This window comes from Otolemur garnettii, unplaced genomic scaffold (genome assembly GCF_000181295.1).
Source record: "Otolemur garnettii isolate 467f Iridium unplaced genomic scaffold, OtoGar3 scaffold00050, whole genome shotgun sequence".
NCBI classification, from domain to species: domain Eukaryota; kingdom Metazoa; phylum Chordata; class Mammalia; order Primates; family Galagidae; genus Otolemur; species Otolemur garnettii.
This window is the reverse complement of record NW_003852445.1, coordinates 1773891-1781314: the sequence shown is the minus strand read 5'-3', so window position 1 is coordinate 1781314 and position 7424 is coordinate 1773891. Positions and strand designations below refer to the sequence as shown.

Genomic DNA, 7424 nt, shown 5'->3' with positions numbered 1-7424 from the left:
GCTGGGACTACAGGCGCCCACCACAGCGCCCGGCTATTTTTTGGTTGCAGCTATTGTTGTTTGGCGGCCCGGGCTGGGGATTCAAACCCACCACCTTAGGGTATGTGGCTGGTGCCTTAGCCGATTGAGCCACAGGCGCCGAGCTCAATCTCTTTCCTTTTTTGTCTCTAAGATACATATGCCATTTGCTTCCTCTCTTTTGCTGAACTCCAAGGATACCTTTGTGACTGACATAAATTTCTGAAATCATCTCCTAACTCATCCTCCTTTTCTACTCTTGGTTTGTTACCAGTTGTTCTCCGTGGAAAAGAGAGTTAAACCTAAGAATCTATATCAGATCAGTGTCACCCCCATGGTTAAAATTCCATCAGTGGCTTCCTGTTGCACCCTGAATAGAAGTCACCCTTCCTGCGGTGACCTGCAGGATCCACAGCTCCTGTCCACTCCCCCCGAGCCCCCCCCCCCCCCCCCCCCCCCCCCCCCCCCCCCCCCCCCCCCCCCCCCCCCCCCCCCCCCCCCCCCCCCCCGAGCCTGTGCTCCCGCCCTGGCCCTGAGTCACACTGGTGCCTTCCCACCTCAGAGCTTTCCCAGTCTGTTCCTCCCACTCTGCTTAGTCGCATCCTCTTGTTCAAGTGTCAGTTTCAAAGTCACCTACTCAGAAAGACCTGCCCGACTGCTTTCAGCAGCCACCCATTCTCTGTTGCAGTATCTTTTTTTTTTTTTTTAACAAGAGCGCCATTGTATTTTTTGTCATCTACAATCAATGTTTGTTTACTTGCTTATTGTCTGTCTACCCACTGGAACGTGAGCTCTCTGGGGCTCTGTCTATTTTATTCACAGCTCTATACCCAGACACGCAGTAAGTGCTCAGGAAACATGTGAGGAATGAGTATATAATACTAGGGAGAACTAAATATCTCTAGTGGCAATAAGTATGTGGATACTGTTTGACATCTGGATCTGTTAAGCCTTTGTTTCTTGTAGATCAAGAGAAACATTTCATTTTTATTTTGTTTTTAAAAACCTACCTAGAAGTTCTTGCCACGAGTTCAGTGATACATGCTCAGCAAAAGCGTCTGTTTACCTAGAACTGACCGTGACTGTGATCACCATGGTGCAAGGTTTGTGCCCTTTGTATAACACCTGCCAAGAAGGACTTTGGTTGTTCTGGGACTAAAGCAGCAGAGAGGCTGCTAGACTAGATGTTTGTTTTAGAAGATTGCTGAAAGCTGGTGGCCAGCCTTCTGTGGTCATTCATTGTGCTAAGTGGTAACTGGGGTGGAAGCGTTTGCCAAAACCATCCAGAAAGGACTGGGGGTTATTGTTTATTCTCCCTGGGTACCTTAAAAACAGCTTGCTAAGGGACCTTTCAAAAGCATGATTTCTTAGTCCAAAGCAGAACAGAAACACAAAGTAAAGGCAGTTAAACAGGGACGTATTTGGTGTTATGGGAGGAAAAGGGCATGTGCTGGGACGGCCAGGAGAATGGGGTGGAGTCGTGGCCATGTTGTTTACTAGCTGTGTGTGATCTTGGCAGCTTTTAGTTTTCTCGCATATAAAATGGAGCTTCCAGCTCTTTCTTGCACACAGTCAGATGCTGTTAGTAACTGAATTACAGGCCTTCCTGGAGGGAACTTCATGGGCCAACTACGGGCCCCATTTCCCTCAAAAGTACCTCTCAAATCCAATGTTCTCATAGCTTCCTCTGGGATGAGGATATCTCAAAACAGATTTTATTGGGGTGCCTGGGTTGAGTCAGCCCCACCCCTTTCTCTAATTGCAGAGCGAGACCAGCCAGAAATTAAGTGAGGCTCCCCTACTCTTCAACATTTTCTTCACTTCATTTCACAACACACTTTATATCTCCAGGGCCTTCCCTGATCTTATTTTTATGATTCATCGGTTAACAGTATAGTTCAGATGTGACTCACTGTACCTTGTAGTGGAGCAGTGTCCATCTTCCCCCAAGCCCAAGGTTGCTCACTGGTTCCTGGGACATAAATAAATGGCTACTGTTGTTGTATTGTCCCCGGGGATCAGTAAAGCCACCAGATGTCCAAAGCACTGATTCAGAGAGCAATTTGCTACGAGATGAGGATGCTGGAGACTCAGAACTGGCTCTGCCAGCTGACACTGATGTTGGCCTTGGATGACTCCAACCAGAAAATGTGCTTTAGTTTTCAGAACATTGACAGCTTCAGGTACAAGATGTTTGCTCAGTGCCAGCTGCTCGTTTTCCCCACAACTCTAGGCCACCAGTTGGCTGGCATCGCCATAACACCAGGTATTAAAACATTAAGATAGAAGTTATAAATATTAGCGAGTGAGGGCTCCAAACAATTTGAAACCTATATTGCCAAACATTAAAATGCCCAGATTCTTTTTTTGTAAAATGGTGTTTGAATCAGAATAAGGTAACCAAGGTTATTTTGTTAATAAATATCAAGCCAAGAAAGAGTCCTGCGTAAGACAGACTACTTGGAGAAGCAGCTCAAGGGGAGGACAAACCTTGGCCAAACCCTGGCCTCGGTAACCGAGGTGCAGTGCCCTCACTTTGCCACAGGGTGGCAACAGTTGCTTCCCATTTGAGGGTTGTAGGGGAAGAGCGAAGAAACCGCGGAAAACAGCAGGGAAGCCTCGCTTGGTTTCTGGCTAGTCTCTCTCTGCAGTTGGAGAAAGCTGCGGGGCCGACTCGACCCAGGTGCCCCACTAAAATCTGTTTCTAGTTTTGTCCGCCCTGGGAGGAACCGATGAGAACCATGGGTTTGTGCAGACTGGGACTTCAGGTTTGGTCCATGTTCCTTTAGGTTACCTCGAGCCCACTCTGTGTGTAAATTCTAAAAGTCCCTATGTGATTTACAGTTTTTTGAGTTGAACAGTGTCAACAAAGAAATTTAAAAGGCATAGGGGGAGGGGTAGTGTGGGAGGGGGATAGTGGGGAGCAGAATAGGGAAGATGAAAATGATGACATATTAATGTGAGTTTAGAAGGCGCTTAGCTGTGTATAACATAGGAGAGGTGTCCGGGCCACGGGCAAGATTTTCAGAGGCATCCCCATGTCAGGGGTGGCTGAGGCTACAGGATGGGTGTGGCTACCCTGGCTGAGCACCAAGGGAGAAGAGCAGAGCCCCTAAGATAAAGGCCTGGTGTATTCACACCTGAGGCCAGGTAGATGGAGAATTGATAAAGAAAGCTGAGAAAAATTGGCCAGAAAGGAGAAGAATCAGAAATATGAAGTAATGGCAACAAGAAAGGAGTGTTCCAAAAAGGGGTAGTGGTCACCATTGTCAGAATCAGCGGGCAGAACATGGGAATAAGCCCAGTGGGTATAGAGTGTTCAGTGGGTGTGGCAGCACAAGAATTGTGGGGTCTATGGGCAGAACCGGCTCTGGGAGAAGTGGGGGCCCAAACCACACCGCAGTGGATTGAGGTGATGATAATGAGAAACAGGGAGGAAGATAAGATGCGTAAATGCGTTCCCAGAATGTCCGGTAAAGGGGGATGAGGGAGTGAAGTTGTGAAGGATGGGGAGGTGGGTGATGTAGAGCTGATGGAAGTTTTCATTAGGACTGTGTTTAGGATGGGCTTGTTGAAGGGCTGACTGCCAAGACCCAGTGGAGAGGGGGAGTTGGAGATGTAGGATGAAGAGCAGGCAACTGGGGAGGTGGAAGAGGGTGAGGATGGGAGCACCAGGGAAGTGTAAGTCTTGGTCTTTCCTCCACTGGGAAGACAAGGAAGAGGCAAGGGATGCCACACACATGTGGCGGTTTGGGCCTCAGGCATTTGCAGACTTTCTGCTATTTCTAGCCACCTGCTCTATTAAAATAATAACAGAACATGAAATTCATTGGTTCTCCCAAATCTCTTTTCTTTGCCTGCTTATACATCTCATACAGTTCACTAATATGTCTTTTGATATTTTAAAATCACAGACAACACTGTTCATGGACATAACCTAATGACTACCTAATTACTAACTATAAGCTTTTCTTCTTTCCTTTTTTTTTTTTTAGAGATAAGAGTTTTACTTTTTTGCCCTTGGTAGAGTGCTGTGGCATCACAGCTCACAGTAAACTCTAGCTCTTGGGTTTAGCTGATTCTCTTGCCTTAGTCTCTGGAGTAGCTGGGACTGCAGGCACCCACCACAATGGCCAGCTATTTTTTTGTTGCAGTTTGGCCGGGGCCGGGTTCGAACCCACCACCCTTGGTATATGGGGCCGGTGCCCTACTCACTGAGCCACAGGCAGTGCCCCTAACTATAAGCTTTTCATATAGTAACTCCTAGAGGCCTTGGAGACAAAAAGATCTGGAGTGTCGTCTTTGCCTATTTTCTGTTTTGCTTCAGAGTAATAAATGTTTTAGTGGGGCATAAACCTAGAACAAAAATGGAAAATCATTTTTATGGATTGTTGGGGAATTTTGTATGGGCATTTTATGTGTTTTTGAGACAGTGTGATATAAAAACTTAGTACAGTCTTACTACATGCACAAAATGTGAGGAGGTCATTAAATCTCCCAAAGTAACTTGAGGAGAATCACAATTTCAAAGTAGTAGGCTGAGTAAATTGTAAACAATGCTCATTGCGCTGTAGCTGATAAGCAGAAATTGCCATCACTTTTTATCAGGATTGTTCTTGAATCGTGTGAATTTTGAATCATAGGAGATCTTCAGTTAATTCCTTAAATCAAAAGTGACTGCCTTAGATTGGTAAAGAGGGACACAGAAAATCAGCACAACTTCTGAGACGGAGTTTACTACGCAGCAACTGCTAGTTGCTGTGCCTGCTGTCTGACTACAGGACAAGCACCGTGAAATGCTTCCTTCCATATGGTTGGAGCCTGGGCATGTCTGGGCCCAAGTGCATTTTCACAGATGTCACTAGAACCCAGATGTATTAGCCAGGGTTCTCTAGAGAAACAGAGAAACCAATAGGACGTACATATAGAGAGGGAGAGAATCAGTTGGAGGAGCTGTCTCGCATAACTGTGGGGGCAGGCAAGTTGAAAGTTTGCAGGGAAGGCCAGTAGGTTGGAGACCCAGGGAATAGTTGATAATTTTGAGTCTGAAGAGAGTCTGGAGGCAGAATTCCTTCCTCTTTTGGGGACCTCTGTCTCTTTCTTAATGCCTTTAATTGATTGAATGAGACCATTCATGTTCTGGAGGGTAATCTGCTTTTGTCAAAATCTACTGATTTAATTGTTAATCTCATCTAAAAAATACCTTAACAGAAACATCTAGACAGCTATTTGACCAAGCACCTGGGCACGGTAACGTTGGCAGGCTGATGGATAAAATTAAGTGACACAGCTGCCATCAAGCTTCCACTTCTTACTTTATTTATTTAATATTTATTTATTTACCTTTTTATTTATCTTAGACAGGAGCGTCTCTCTGTGTTGCCCTGGCCTCCTTGCATAACCATCCTTTCTCAGCCTCCACAGTCACTGGCATTACAGGCACGTGCCATCCCACCTAGAAAGCCCCCATTTTCTAATGATAATGATTATAATCCACACAAAGGCAATATTGTGCTTTTGATTACTTCTTTATAGATTCAGGATCCCCAAAATGTCTCCATGGACAATGCCCTACTCGCCCCTCACAATCACTCCTGGAGGGGTCAAGGAGGGCAAGCCTTCCTGGCCACATTTTACCAATGTAGAAACAGGAGCTCAGAGGAAGAACTAGGGATACAGTGTGTCTTAGTTTGTTCAGGCTGCTGTAACAAAAATACCATAGATCGGGTGGCTTAAACAACAAGCATTTATTTTTCACAGATCTGGAGTCTTGGAAGTCCAAATCAAGGGGCTGCAGATTTTGAGGGCCTGCCTCCTGGTTCACAGATGGCCGTTTTTATGCTGTGACTCATAGGGCAGAAGGGGTGAGGCGAGAGAGCTCTCTGGGGCCTCTCTTCTTACCATCACACTGGGGACAAGGCTCCCACAAATACATTTTGGGGGGAACACAAAATTTCCATAGCACGGTTACCATTTGCGTGTGTGTTTGTAGCTAAGCTAGACCCTGGTGCTCTCTTCTCCTGGCTGTCCTGCACGGCGGGCGGCTTCCTAGGCTAGTGGACTGTAGGTCCTATAGAGATGCAGACTGGGTTGAACTGAGACCAAAGTGTGAAACAGGGTTATCTGTACAGATGATCCTCACTGCTGGGCTCATTGTTGGTATTTCTTTGTATTTGCTTCCTTTAAACTTTATGACTCAGCATTTATGATGAAGAAATGCTTGCCTCACTCCTGATGTGCCATCAGGAAAAAGGGTAAGGCAACAAAAAGCATTTCGAGTCACCAGGGAAGCTGCAAGGAATGATTTTCCCCAGATAATTGACAGAGTAGATCACGCACATGTAGGAAGTGGTAAATAAATTTTATGTATTTTATGGTTTGCAAAAATACTTTTCTTTTTTTTTAGATACAGAGTGAGTCACTTTGTCACCCTTGGTAGAGTGCTGTGACATCACAGCTCACAGCAACCTCCAGCTCTTGGGCTTAGGCGATTCTCTTGTCTCAGCCTCCTAAGTAGCTGGGACTACAGGTGCCTGCTACAGTGTCTGGCTATTTTTTTGCTGCAGTTTGGCTGGGGCAAGGTTCAACCCATCACCCTCAGTATATGGGGCCAGCGCCCTACTCACTGAGCCACAGGCACTGCCCACAAAAATACTTTTCTATATTCTGTCTCACTTGGTATAACCTTTAGAAAGGTTAAAAATGTTAAAGTTGCCCACAATCACACAGCTTGAGCTCTCCGAGTTAGCTGGCACGCCAGCTGTGCTAGGTTTGAACACATCTCTTTCACCAGCTGCCTTCAATCCCTGTAGACTTGTATAATCCTGTGATATTTAGCTGAGAAAATATAATGACGCTGGGAGTTGCGGTAAACCACATGCAGATCTGGGAGGGTGTTGTTTCAGGGATGTGAAGCTTAGGGAACAAATTTTCTGACAAACTGCCCTTTTGGAACACATTGGTGCAAATACCTTGGGCAGCACAGTTCATAAAGAAGGTATTGAAGCTGGCTGGAAGGGCTCAGCCGACCACAGCGCGGCCTGGCAAGGGAAACGGAGCGTGTGCTTTTGACCATGGTGTGCTGTGTGCTGTGTAGAGAGGAAGGGCCTGGTTTCAGGGACAGGCTTGTCTTGCACAGCATAGCAGGAGGAGCACTGAAGCCAGAAGCTCAGGGATTCTGGTCCTAGCTCAGACCACTTGCCTGGTACTGAGCAAGGCCCTTAAATCCTACCACGTTTATAGTCCCTTCCCAATCCCCAAATGGAAATAAGCTGTCCAGTCCATCTCACAGGGTTGATACAATCAAATTAATTCACATATATAAAGGCATTTGAGAAAATATAAAATGTTAACACAAGGGGGCGGCGCCTGTGGCTCAAAAGAGTAGGGCGCCGGCCCCATATGCT

General features: G+C 46.2%; 2 protein-coding genes across 3 annotated transcripts in view; both read left to right on the top strand.

The window, feature by feature from the left end:
- Positions 1 to 916, top strand: part of ARHGAP11A (Rho GTPase activating protein 11A) — a 29746-nt gene extending 28830 nt beyond the window's left edge. Inside the window, exon 8 of the mRNA XM_023514286.1 lies at positions 904 to 916. The gene's annotated coding sequence lies outside the window, so the exon portion shown is untranslated. The remainder of the gene's footprint in view (positions 1 to 903) is intronic.
- Positions 1 to 7424, top strand: part of SCG5 (secretogranin V) — a 50580-nt gene that overhangs the window by 5095 nt on the left and 38061 nt on the right. The gene's annotated exons all lie outside the window — the stretch shown is intronic.